Raw genomic sequence first — 12,148 nt, 5'->3', positions numbered from 1 at the left:
TTTTTTCCCTTTTTTGTAGTGGGACCATTTGGTCCTTTCTCTTTCCTTGAAGGACGTCAGACACACCCCCAGAAGCCCCTCTGTAGGAAGTTGGCTCTGTATGTGCTATTTCAAAGTAAGGAATAGCATGCACAGAGTCCAAGGGTTCCCCGTAGAGGTAAAATAGTGGTAAAAATAGATAATACTAATGCTCTATTTTGTGGTAGTGTGGTCGAGCAGTAGGCTTATCCAAGGAGTAGTGTTAAGCATTTGTTGTACATACACAAGACAATAAATGAGGTACACACACTCAGAGACAAATCCAGCCAATAGGTTTTTATATAGAAAAATATCTTTTCTTAGTTTATTTTAAGAACCACAGGTTCAAATTCTACATGTAATATCTCATTCGAAAGGTATTGCAGGTAAGTACTTTAGGAACTTCAAATCATCAAAATTGCATGTATACTTTTCAAGTTATTGACAAATAGCTGTTTTAAAAGTGGACACTTAGTGCAATTTTCACAGTTCCTGGGGGAGGTAAGTTTTTGTTAGTTTTACCAGGTAAGTAGGACACTTACAGGGTTCAGTTCTTGGTCCAAGGTAGCCCACCGTTGGGGGTTCAGAGCAACCCCAAAGTCACCACACCAGCAGCTCAGGGCCGGTCAGGTGCAGAGTTCAAAGTGGTGCCCAAAACACATAGGCTAGAATGGAGAGAAGGGGGTGCCCCGGTTCCGGTCTGCTTGCAGGTAAGTACCCGCGTCTTCGGAGGGCAGACCAGGGGGGTTTTGTGGGGCACCGGGGGGGACACAAGTCCACACAGAAATTTCACCCTCAGCAGCGCGGGGGCGGCCGGGTGCAGTGTAGAAACAAGCGTCGGGTTTTCAATGTTAGTCTATGAGAGATCTCGGGATCTCTTCAGCGCTGCAGGCAGGCAAGGGGGGGGGATTCCTCGGGGAAACCTCCACTTGGGCGAGGGAGAGGGACTCCTGGGGGTCACTCCTCCAGTGAAAGTCCGGTCCTTCAGGTCCTGGGGGCTGCGGGTGCAGGGTCTCTCCCAGGCGTCGGGACTTTAGGTTCAAAGAGTCGCGGTCAGGGGAAGCCTCGGGATTCCCTCTGCAGGCGGCGCTGTGGGGGCTCAGGGGGGACAGGTTTTGGTACTCACAGTATCAGAGTAGTCCTGGGGTCCCTCCTGAGGTGTTGGATCGCCACCAGCCGAGTCGGGGTCACCGGGTGCAGTGTTGCAAGTCTCACGCTTCTTGCGGGGAGCTTGCAGGGTTCTTTCAAAGCTGCTGGAAACAAAGTTGCAGCCTTTCTTGGAGCAGGTCCGCTGTCCTCGGGAGTTTCTTGTCTTTTCGAAGCAGGGGCAGTCCTCAGAGGATGTCGAGGTCGCTGGTCCCTTTGGAAGGCGTCGCTGGAGCAGGATCTTTGGAAGGCAGGAGACAGGCCGGTGAGTTTCTGGAGCCAAGGCAGTTGTCGTCTTCTGGTCTTCCTCTGCAGGGGTTTTCAGCTAGGCAGTCCTTCTTCTTGTAGTTGCAGGAATCTAATTTTCTAGGGTTCAGGGTAGCCCTTAAATACTAAATTTAAGGGCGTGTTTAGGTCTGGGGGGTTAGTAGCCAATGGCTACTAGCCCTGAGGGTGGGTACACCCTCTTTGTGCCTCCTCCCAAGGGGAGGGGGTCACAATCCTAACCCTATTGGGGGAATCCTCCATCTGCAAGATGGAGGATTTCTAAAAGTTAGAGTCACCTCAGCTCAGGACACCTTAGGGGCTGTCCTGACTGGCCAGTGACTCCTCCTTGTTGCTTTCTTTGTTCCCTCCAGCCTTGCCGCCAAAAGTGGGGGCCGTGGCCGGAGGGGGCGGGCAACTCCACTAAGCTGGAGTGCCCTGCTGGGCTGTGACAAAGGGGTGAGCCTTTGAGGCTCACCGCCAGGTGTCACAGCTCCTGCCTGGGGGAGGTGTTAGCATCTCCACCCAGTGCAGGCTTTGTTACTGGCCTCAGAGTGACAAAGGCACTCTCCCCATGGGGCCAGCAACATGTCTCTGGTGTGGCAGGCTGCTGGAACTAGTCAGCCTACACAGACAGTCGGTTAAGTTTCAGGGGGCACCTCTAAGGTGCCCTCTGTGGTGTATTTTACAATAAAATGTACACTGGCATCAGTGTGCATTTATTGTGCTGAGAAGTTTGATACCAAACTTCCCAGTTTTCAGTGTAGCCATTATGGTGCTGTGGAGTTCGTGTTTGACAGACTCCCAGACCATATACTCTTATGGCTACCCTGCACTTACAATGTCTAAGGTTTTATTTAGACACTGTAGGGGTACCATGCTCATGCACTGGTACCCTCACCCATGGTATAGTGCACCCTGCCTTAGGGCTGTAAGGCCTGCTAGAGGGGTGTCTTACCTATACTGCATAGGCAGTGAGAGGCTGGCATGGTACCCTGAGGGGAGTGCCATGTCGACTTACTCGTTTTGTCCTCACTAGCACACACAAGCTGGCAAGCAGGGTGTCTGTGCTGAGTGAGAGGTCTCCAGGGTGGCATAAGACATGCTGCAGCCCTTAGAGACCTTCCTTGGCATCAGGGCCCTTGGTACTAGAAGTACCAGTTACAAGGGACTTATCTGGATGCCAGGGTCTGCCAATTGTGGATACAAAAGTACAGGTTAGGGAAAGAACACTGGTGCTGGGGCCTGGTTAGCAGGCCTCAGCACACTTTCAATTGTAAACATAGCATCAGCAAAGGCAAAAAGTCAGGGGGCAACCATGCCAAGGAGGCATTTCCTTACACCCTCAATATATTTGTTATTTTGAATTGTTTCCCCACTTTTAACCTGGACTTCCGTGTATGGTTTCCTTTCCACTTACCTCTACTTTGATTATTTCTTCTGTGCAAATTCACATATCTCGGACGGTGGGAGGTTTGCCAAAGAATCCGGAAAATTTACCCTGCATGGCACTCATACGCTCAAGTAACCATTAAGTTATGCAGGGCAGATTGGTTTTAGAAGCTTGTACCACCTGCTTAAAAACTGAGCCAGGCATGTCTTAGGGTTGTAGACGCAGACATGCAAGAGCTAGCAGTGCCAGTCGCACCTAGCAAATATTTTAGGCATGTATTGGCAAGGTTCTTTCCCACTTGAAGTACCGTCTTCGCCCTCTTCTTGTATTCCTCTCCTGCAGAAGTTTCACGTCTCTATTGCATTCAATTGCTGATGGGCATATCAATTCAGCTGAGCACTGTAATTTTCAATGCTTCCCTGCGCAGCTGCTGCTTTCTCAATCTTCTAGCCAGGGCCACTGGAATTATGCGATTGTGCAGCCGTGATTTTCATATAATTGTAGATTTGTCTCATTTTCCACATAAAATCTGCAGATGATGGATTAAAAAAAAAAGATTGTTTCTAACTCAAACGTTTTTGACATGTGTTGCCATGCAGTGGAAGGCCTTTTGCAATGGTGGACGGTCACCTTTCTGTAGTTAACTGCTATATACCAGGTGTTAAACTGATACTAATGAGGTAAACCCAATTCCCAGACAGTATTAATGGGTTTAACAATTACTAAATAATGCAGTAATACGGTCACAAAATGTACTGCATAATTTGCCTTTTCTTGCCGTAGAATTTACTCAATCCTGCGCATAATTTGACCCTCACCCCTTCTGCATAGTTCCAGTGGCCCAGCTTATAGCCAACCATGCCCATTCGCTTGCATTGTCAGGTGGGGGGCTGGTGGAAGTTGGTAGGTTTGCTCTTTCATGTTGTGGTCACAATTAGAGAACCTGCAACTCAACAACACTGCCCTTGATCTAAAGGTCTCGGGTAAATTGTCTGTATTGCGCTACCAAACGACATCATTGCCTTTGTTGCGGCTAGTTCTGGGACACTGAGCAGCATGTGTAGAAATGGGTTCCTTCACACTGCTAGAAGCGTTTTGGGTAGGAAGCATGGTTCCATTTGCTCCTCTTCAAGCTGGTCCCCATAAGTTCTGCTATCCTTTTTATCAGGGAGTTGTTGACCATACTATGACTCCAAGGGTGAGTGTGTTGACGGGTAGGAATCAATCCCCCCCTCTTCAGGGCAGCCAGTGTAGAGATCCTGCCACTCTTCTGCAGTCTCCCCCTCCCCTTGGATTGATTATTTTTCAACTTGATCCTCTTCATTTCCTTTTTTTTGTCTACTCCCACGGTTCTGATTAGGTATGAGGTTCAAGGTGTGCAAAGGGCTGTTCACTTACTTACCTTTTACCTCGCTGATTTCAGAGGAATTTTGTATACCTTCATTGAGTCTTTCAACTTCGTTATTTTTCATCAGAACCTCCATTTCAGCCTTCATACGGCGTTTTTCCTTTCGATGTAGACCGTATCAAGCTTCCTCTTTGGCATCAAATCTTCCCACAAGGCTCCTTTTCCGTGTTACTCTTCCCACCACCTTACAATGTTAAGGCCGGTTCCCAGGGCTTGCCTTCAATTTATCTTTAGGTTCAAGCCTGTAGAGCTCCTTCGCCTTCTGCCCATCTTCGATACATGGCGTTTCGGCATGGAAGGTGGTTGTGTGTGAATAGAGTCCAAAGATTACAGCTCCACTGAGTACTGCCATTCCTGTGTTACCTGGTATTTCTTTCTTTCTGCATTCTCCACCATACTTTTAGGAGTTTTTTTCCCCCCTCATCCTTGATGAAGTCTTCAAAATTCCCCCCGTGCCAACTACATGTCTTAATGGGTATTGTTGTCTTAACCCAGTTCAGTTGGCGATCCTTTCCTGTGCTGGGACTGACCCATGGCAAATGTGCCCATCTCTGCTTCTCTCCATGATTGAAGATTTGGGGTTGAAACTCTGCAACCCCTTAGCCCTGTGATCCTTCAGGATGCAAAGATTACATGTCATGGCTGTACTTCTGTGGAAATTTGTGGTGTGAGTTGGTGCTAAGTCTAAATAGGTGCTCCTTACCATTTTCTCATCCTCAGACCCACATGGCTTTTTCCTTCACCCACCCTCCTACCCCTTGAAAAAAACTGGAATGGTCTTCTGTTTTTAGGTTTCAACTGCACGGCGTGCGCGGGCGAAGTCGTTTGTTAATATAAAAAAAAAAGGGGGGGGGGGGGGTTAGTTGCTTAGAACAAGCCCTTACTTACCTGAAATTACCAATGGCTTATTCCAACGGACAGCAGGTCGATTTCCTGCTCTGCTGCCATGCTGCCCTGTCGTGTCTAGACAAAGTACAGCTTTCAGTCACTGCCAGTGGTTACTGACCAGTGTCCTTCCGCTAACTACTCTTCATTTTGCAAGTACTTTTTTTTGGGGGGGTTGAGGAGGAACCTCTTAAGTACATTTGCTGACGCTGTGAAGTTCGACTTCCATCTGACCAGACACATGACAGCTTGAGCCTCCGCGTGATGCCCTGGTTCATACTTCCATGTTTACTAGCCTGAGATGTGTTTTTACCTAACGTTGAAACTTTTTCACCGTTCTCTGACGTCTCAGGAAATCATGAAGCAGCAACTCGACCCCTTTACAAGTCACTGGTCCCGTTTGCACCCGACCTGGTGGCTCGGTGGGTTTATTCATCCACCCCTTGGGCTCTGTGCATCACAGATTCCAATCCTGGTGCGTCCACTTAGCCTTTCTTTCCTCTGAGATTAATGAAAAGATTACTATCAAGGGGTGGCAATAACGTGCGCCGCTATTTTAGCGCCAAAATACCCTTCAACATTGAACACGAGATTTACAAATACGCAAGTAACAATCATGAAAGAGGGCGCCAACTTATCGTTTATTCAGACGCTCATTCTTGGTGTCAGTTGGAAGGCTTAAGATGCCCTTTCCTGGTGTATATCACTTCAATGTGGTTATTCTAGTTAAAATATATGTAGAAGACTTGCATGTGCTGTTAATTCTAATTTCTATCAAATATATAAGCAATGGTGTGATTATGCGCCTTTCGTTTTAATAGTACCACAGCAGCCCCGCTGCTTCTTTCTCCATTAGAACCACAGCAGGCGACTCTTCTCCTTTACCACAGCAGTCCTACTGCTTCTCTATTCAACAATAGTACAGCAGCCCCGCTGCTTCTCCATTCATCATGTTGGCTGTTGTAACGGGTATACATTTTTTAAGTGGCAGATGGTTTTAAAATAGTTTAGTACTGAATACATCTCTTAATGTTATATTCCTGCAGGGGAGAGGCTCGTTACAGAACAGACTGCATAAAACTAAGGCAATGTTGCAATTGAAGAAAAAAACATGCATTGTAGTTAGAAGCACGACTGTCATACAGTTGGAAGGGATTTGGTTAAAAAAAAAAGTTCCTTTGCTTGATTAATTTTGCCTGTCACCCCACCTCACTCGGAAAGTTTAATGGAGCAAACAAGCTGGTACAAGTGAAAAGTAATTAAGGCAACTCGGGGAGGGGAGAACACTGTCTAATTAAAGAGTTTAGCTATTCCTAAACGCTTCTGGGATTGGGATGTTTGCCCTAGCACTAGGCTTGGTTGACCTACCTGTCCCTCTGATTCAAGATTATCGCCGTACTTCAGAGTAACAGACATGTTAAACATATGCAAACACAAATAGATATAAAAATAAACCATTCACGCTGATAGCAATGCTTTAACATATCTGAGATGCATAGACCTACATTTTATGTCCCCTTTTAGTCACGTATTTATTTTTAAATACTCTGCCAGATGCAGGGATCGACAGCCTTACTCTTATGACCAATTTAACAGGAAGGAGGCAAATTTTCCCACAAGAGCTTAGTCTCTTCCTCCATAGCCTGCTCTCTTGCTTCCTGCAACCCCCGACTCTTGGCACCAACCATCTCCCCTGATCCCTTGTCCTTCCATCTCTTGCTCCCAACATATGTCTTGCTCCTACCCCCATCTCTTGCTCCCGACTCTACTTCTGTCGCTTACCCTCTGCCTCCCACTGCCTGGAACCCTCTCTCCCCTAGGCCCCAAACCTTTGTCACTTGCTTGCATTCTTCCCTGATCTCTCCCCCCCCCCTCCCCGTGTCATTCCTCTGCCATCTTTCCCTTACTTTCCACCATCGGACATTGACAAAGCCAATAAATATAACATAGCGAAACCTATTGGCTTTGCCAATGCTTGTTTGCAATGCTTTCATGCGGTTCCTTTGATGTCAGTCGATAGATAAGTGTTAGAAAACCATCTGACCCCGGTACTTATTTTGAACTTCCGACTAAGAATCTTCTTCCCTTTTCTGTTCTTCGAAACCAGAGCTCTTGGCTGCGCTTCCAGACACACAAAAAAATAAATATCTTTTGATGGTGAATACATCACGGGGATTCCACAACATATGCAATTCAAGGAAGAGCAAGAGCCCAGCTGGTAGATGATCCCCACGCAAAAAAAAAAAAAAAAAAAATTGCTGCTAACTGATTACAGGCCCAACCACTAGATGGCGGAACAATACACCACATGTGAATCCAGAAAAGATTCATGCTCAAAACCAAATCATCAATGGAAATCAAAGCTGCAACAAAACTGCCTTCATAACATTCACTATCTCCGCTTCACCAGTGCCCAGAATGCGCCAAACCACCTGCTTTATGGCCTTCAAACGCTGAGAGGTGGTGTAACTGTCCTGCTCATTATGTGCCTACACCTACTATGCTGGCCAACTCCCTCCCACATCTCTAAAACGCTGTTCTCTTCAGGGCACAAAATGAGTCCCTCTTTTTTTCCTCAGGCGCCAAACATTTTTAGAGGACCTGGACACTTCTAGACCACCTCCCCACTTCATCTCGATCCATCCTAGAAGAATTTAACCACAGTCTAAAAGACGAGTTACTTCACCCACTTTTTTTCAAGTCTCGACTGCTCCTTCATTAATACCCATAACTACCCACTCTCTGCCAATGTCTCTCACTTGATAGTTCATGTAAAGAAATGGCTCCCTGTTGCAGTTACCCCCCCACTTTTTGCCTGATACTGATGCTGACTTGACTGAGAAGTGTGCTGGGACCCTGCTAACCAGGCCCCAGCACCAGTGTTCCTTCACCTAAAATGTACCATTGTATCCACAATTGGCACACCCTGGCATTCAGATAAGTCCCTTGTAACTGGTACTTCTAGTACCAAGGGCCCTGATGCCAAGAAAGGTCTCTAAGGGCTGCAGCATGTCTTATGCCACCCTAGAGACCCCTCACTCAGCACAGACACACTGCTTACAAGCCTGTGTGTGCTGGTGAGAACAAAATGAGTAAGTCGACATGGCACTCCCCTCAGGGTGCCATGCCAGCCTCTCACTGCCTATGCAGTATAGGTAAGACACCCCTCTAGCAGGCCTTACAGCCCTAAGGCAGGGTGCACTATACCATAGGTGAGGGTACCAGTGCATGAGCACTGTGCCCCTACAGTGTCTAAGCAAAACCTTAGCCATTGTAAGTGCAGGGTAGCCATAAGAGTATATGGTCTGGGAGTCTGTTTTACACGAACTCCACAGCACCATAATGGCTACACTGAAAACTGGGAAGTTTGGTATCAAACTTCTCAGCACAATAAATGCACACTGATGCCAGTGTACATTTTATTGTAAAATACACCCCAGAGGGCACCTTAGAGGTGCCCCCTGAAACTTAACCGACTATCTGTGTAGGCTGACTAGTTTTAGCAGCCTGCCACAAACCGAGACATGTTGCTGGCCCCATGGGGAGAGTGCCTTTGTCACTCTGAGGCCAGTAACAAAGCCTGCACTGGGTGGAGATGCTAACACCTCCCCCAGGCAGGAATTGTCACACCTGGCGGTGAGCCTCAAAGGCTCACCTCCTTTGTGCCAACCCAGCAGGACACTCCAGCTAGTGGAGTTGCCCGCCCCCTCCGGCCAGGCCCCACTTTTGGCGGCAAGGCCGGAGAAAATAATGAGAAAAACAAGGAGGAGTCACTGGCCAGTCAGGACAGCCCCTAAGGTGTCCTGAGCTGAGGTGACTCTGACTTTTAGAAATCCTCCATCTTGCAGATGGAGGATTCCCCCAATAGGGTTAGGATTGTGACCCCCTCCCCTTGGGAGGAGGCACAAAGAGGGTGTACCCACCCTCAGGGCTAGTAGCCATTGGCTACTAACCCCCCAGACCTAAACACGCCCTTAAATTTAGTATTTAAGGGCTACCCTGAACCCTAGAAAATTAGATTCCTGCAACTACAAGAAGAAGGACTGCCCAGCTGAAAACCCCTGCAGCGGAAGACCAGAAGACGACAACTGCCTTGGCTCCAGAAACTCACCGGCCTGTCTCCTGCCTTCCAAAGATCCTGCTCCAGCGACGCCTTCCAAAGGGACCAGCGACCTCGACATCCTCTGAGGACTGCCCCTGCTTCGAAAAGACAAGAAACTCCCGAGGACAGCGGACCTGCTCCAAGAAAAGCTGCAACTTTGTTTCCAGCAGCGTTAAAGAACCCTGCAAGCTCCCCGCAAGAAGCGTGAGACTTGCAACACTGCACCCGGCGACCCCGACTCGGCTGGTGGAGATCCGACGCCTCAGGAGGGACCCCAGGACTACTCTGATACTGTGAGTACCAAAACCTGTCCCCCCTGAGCCCCCACAGCGCCGCCTGCAGAGGGAATCCCGAGGCTTCCCCTGACCGCGACTCTTTGAACCTAAAGTCCCGACGCCTGGGAGAGACCCTGCACCCGCAGCCCCCAGGACCTGAAGGACCGGACTTTCACTGGAGGAGTGACCCCCAGGAGTCCCTCTCCCAAGTGGAGGTTTCCCCGAGGAATCCCCCCCTTGCCTGCCTGCAGCGCTGAAGAGATCCCGAGATCTCTCATAGACTAACATTACGAACCCGACGCCTGTTCCTACACTGCACCCGGCCGCCCCCGCGCTGCTGAGGGTGAAATTTCTGTGTGGACTTGTGTCCCCCCCGGTGCCCTACAAAACCCCCCTGGTCTGCCCTCCGAAGACGCGGGTACTTACCTGCAAGCAGACCGGAACCGGGGCACCCCCTTCTCTCCATTCTAGCCTATGTGTTTTGGGCACCACTTTGAACTCTGCACCTGACCGGCCCTGAGCTGCTGGTGTGGTGACTTTGGGGTTGCTCTGAACCCCCAACGGTGGGCTACCTTGGACCAAGAACTGAACCCAGTAAGTGTCTTACTTACCTGGTAAAACTAACAAAAACTTACCTCCCCCAGGAACTGTGAAAATTGCACTAAGTGTCCACTTTTAAAACAGCTATTTGTCAATAACTTGTAAAGTATACATGCAATTTTTATGATTTGAAGTTCCTAAAGTACTTACCTGCAATACCTTTCGAATGAGATATTACATGTAGAATTTGAACCTGTGGTTCTTAAAATAAACTAAGAAAAGATATTTTTCTATATAAAAACCTATTGGCTGGATTTGTCTCTGAGTGTGTGTACCTCATTTATTGTCTATGTGTAGGTACAACAAATGCTTAACACTACTCCTTGGATAAGCCTACTGCTCGACCACACTACCACAAAATAGAGCATTAGTATTATCTATTTTTACCACTATTTTACCTCTAAGGGGAACCCTTGGACTCTGTGCATGCTATTCCTTACTTTGAAATAGCACATACAGAGCCAACTTCCTACATTGGTGGATCAGCGGTGGGGTACAAGACTTTGCATTTGCTGGACTACTCAGCCAATACCTGATCACACGACAAATTCCAAAATTGTCATTAGAAATTGATTTTTGCAATTTGAAAAGTTTTCTAAATTCTTAAAAGACCTGCTAGGGCCTTGTGTTAGATCCTGTTTAGCATTTCTTTTAGAGTTTAAAAGTTTGGTAAAAGTTTGAATTAGATTCTAGAACCAGTTTTAGTTTCTTAAAAAAGTATTCCAACTTTTAGAAGCATAATGTCTAGCACAGATGTGAATGTGGTGGAACTCGACACCACACCTTACCTCCATCTACAGATGAGAGAGCTAAGGTCACTCTGTAAACTAAAGAAAATAGCAATGGGCCCCAAACCTACCAAAATACAGCTCCAGGAGCTTTTGGCAGAGTTTGAAAAGGCCAACCCCTCTGAGGGTGGCAACTCAGAGGAAGAGGATAGTGACTGGGAGGAAAATTCCCCCCTACCAGTCCTATCTAGGGAGAACAGGGTCTCTCAAACCCTGACTCCAAAAATAATAGTCAGAGATGCTGGTTCCCTCACAGGAGAGACCAACACCTCTGAAATCACTGAGGATAACTCCAGTGAAGAGGACATCCAGTTAGCCAGGATGGCCAAAAGATTGGCTTTGGAAAAGCAGCTCCTAGCCATAGAAAGGGAAAGAAAAGAGATGGGCCTAGGTCCCATCGATGGTGGCAGCAACTTAAATAGGGTCAGAGATTCTCCTGACATCCTAAAAATCCCCAAAGGGATTGTAACAAAATATGAAGATGGTGATGACATCACCAAATGGTTCACAGCTTTTGAGAGGGCTTGTGTAACCAGAAAAGTAAACAGATCTCACTGGGGTGCTCTCCTTTGGGAAATGTTCACTGGAAAGTGTAGGGATAGACTCCTCACACTCTCGGGAAAAGATGCAGAATCTTATGACCTCATGAAGGGTACCCTGATTGAGGGCTTTGGATTCTCCACTGAGGAGTATAGAATTAGATTCAGGGGGGCTCAAAAATCCTCGAGCCAGACCTGGGTTGATTTTGTAGACTACTCAGTAAAAACACTAGATGGTTGGTTAACTGGAAATGAAGTGTGTGACTATGTTGGGCTTTATAATTTGTTTATGAAAGAACACATTCTAAGTAACTGCTTCAATGAAAAGTTGCATCAGTATCTGGTAGACCTAGGTCCAATTTCTCCCCAAGAATTGGGAAAGAAGGCAGACCACTGGGTCAAGACTAGGGTAACCAAAACTTCCACTGGGGGTGACCAAAAGAAAGGGGTTACAAAAACTCCCCAGGAGAAAGTGGGTGACACTAGAAACAAAGAAAAAGAGTCCTCTGTAGGCCCCCAAAAACCAGAACAGGTGGGTGGGCCCCAAGACACAACCCAAAACAAAGGTGGGTACCAGGGTAAGAACTGGGATGCCACTAAGGCATGGTGCCACAACTGTAAACAGTCTGGGCACCACACCAAGGACACTTCTTGTCCCAAAAACAAACCTCAGAACAAAATTCCAGGGGTAACCAGTATAGCCATGGGAGATGACTCTTCAGATGAGGAG

The 12,148-nt window shown here is 47.5% G+C and overlaps 1 protein-coding gene across 7 annotated transcripts in view; it reads right to left on the bottom strand.

The window, feature by feature from the left end:
- The window catches only part of THRAP3 (thyroid hormone receptor associated protein 3), a 222,794-nt gene that overhangs the window by 142,712 nt on the left and 67,934 nt on the right, over positions 1-12,148 (bottom strand). The window lies entirely within an intron of this gene.

The sequence above is a fragment of the Pleurodeles waltl genome, chromosome 3_1 (assembly GCF_031143425.1).
Source record: "Pleurodeles waltl isolate 20211129_DDA chromosome 3_1, aPleWal1.hap1.20221129, whole genome shotgun sequence".
Taxonomy (NCBI): domain Eukaryota; kingdom Metazoa; phylum Chordata; class Amphibia; order Caudata; family Salamandridae; genus Pleurodeles; species Pleurodeles waltl.
This window is presented reverse-complemented; position numbering and strand designations above follow the sequence as displayed.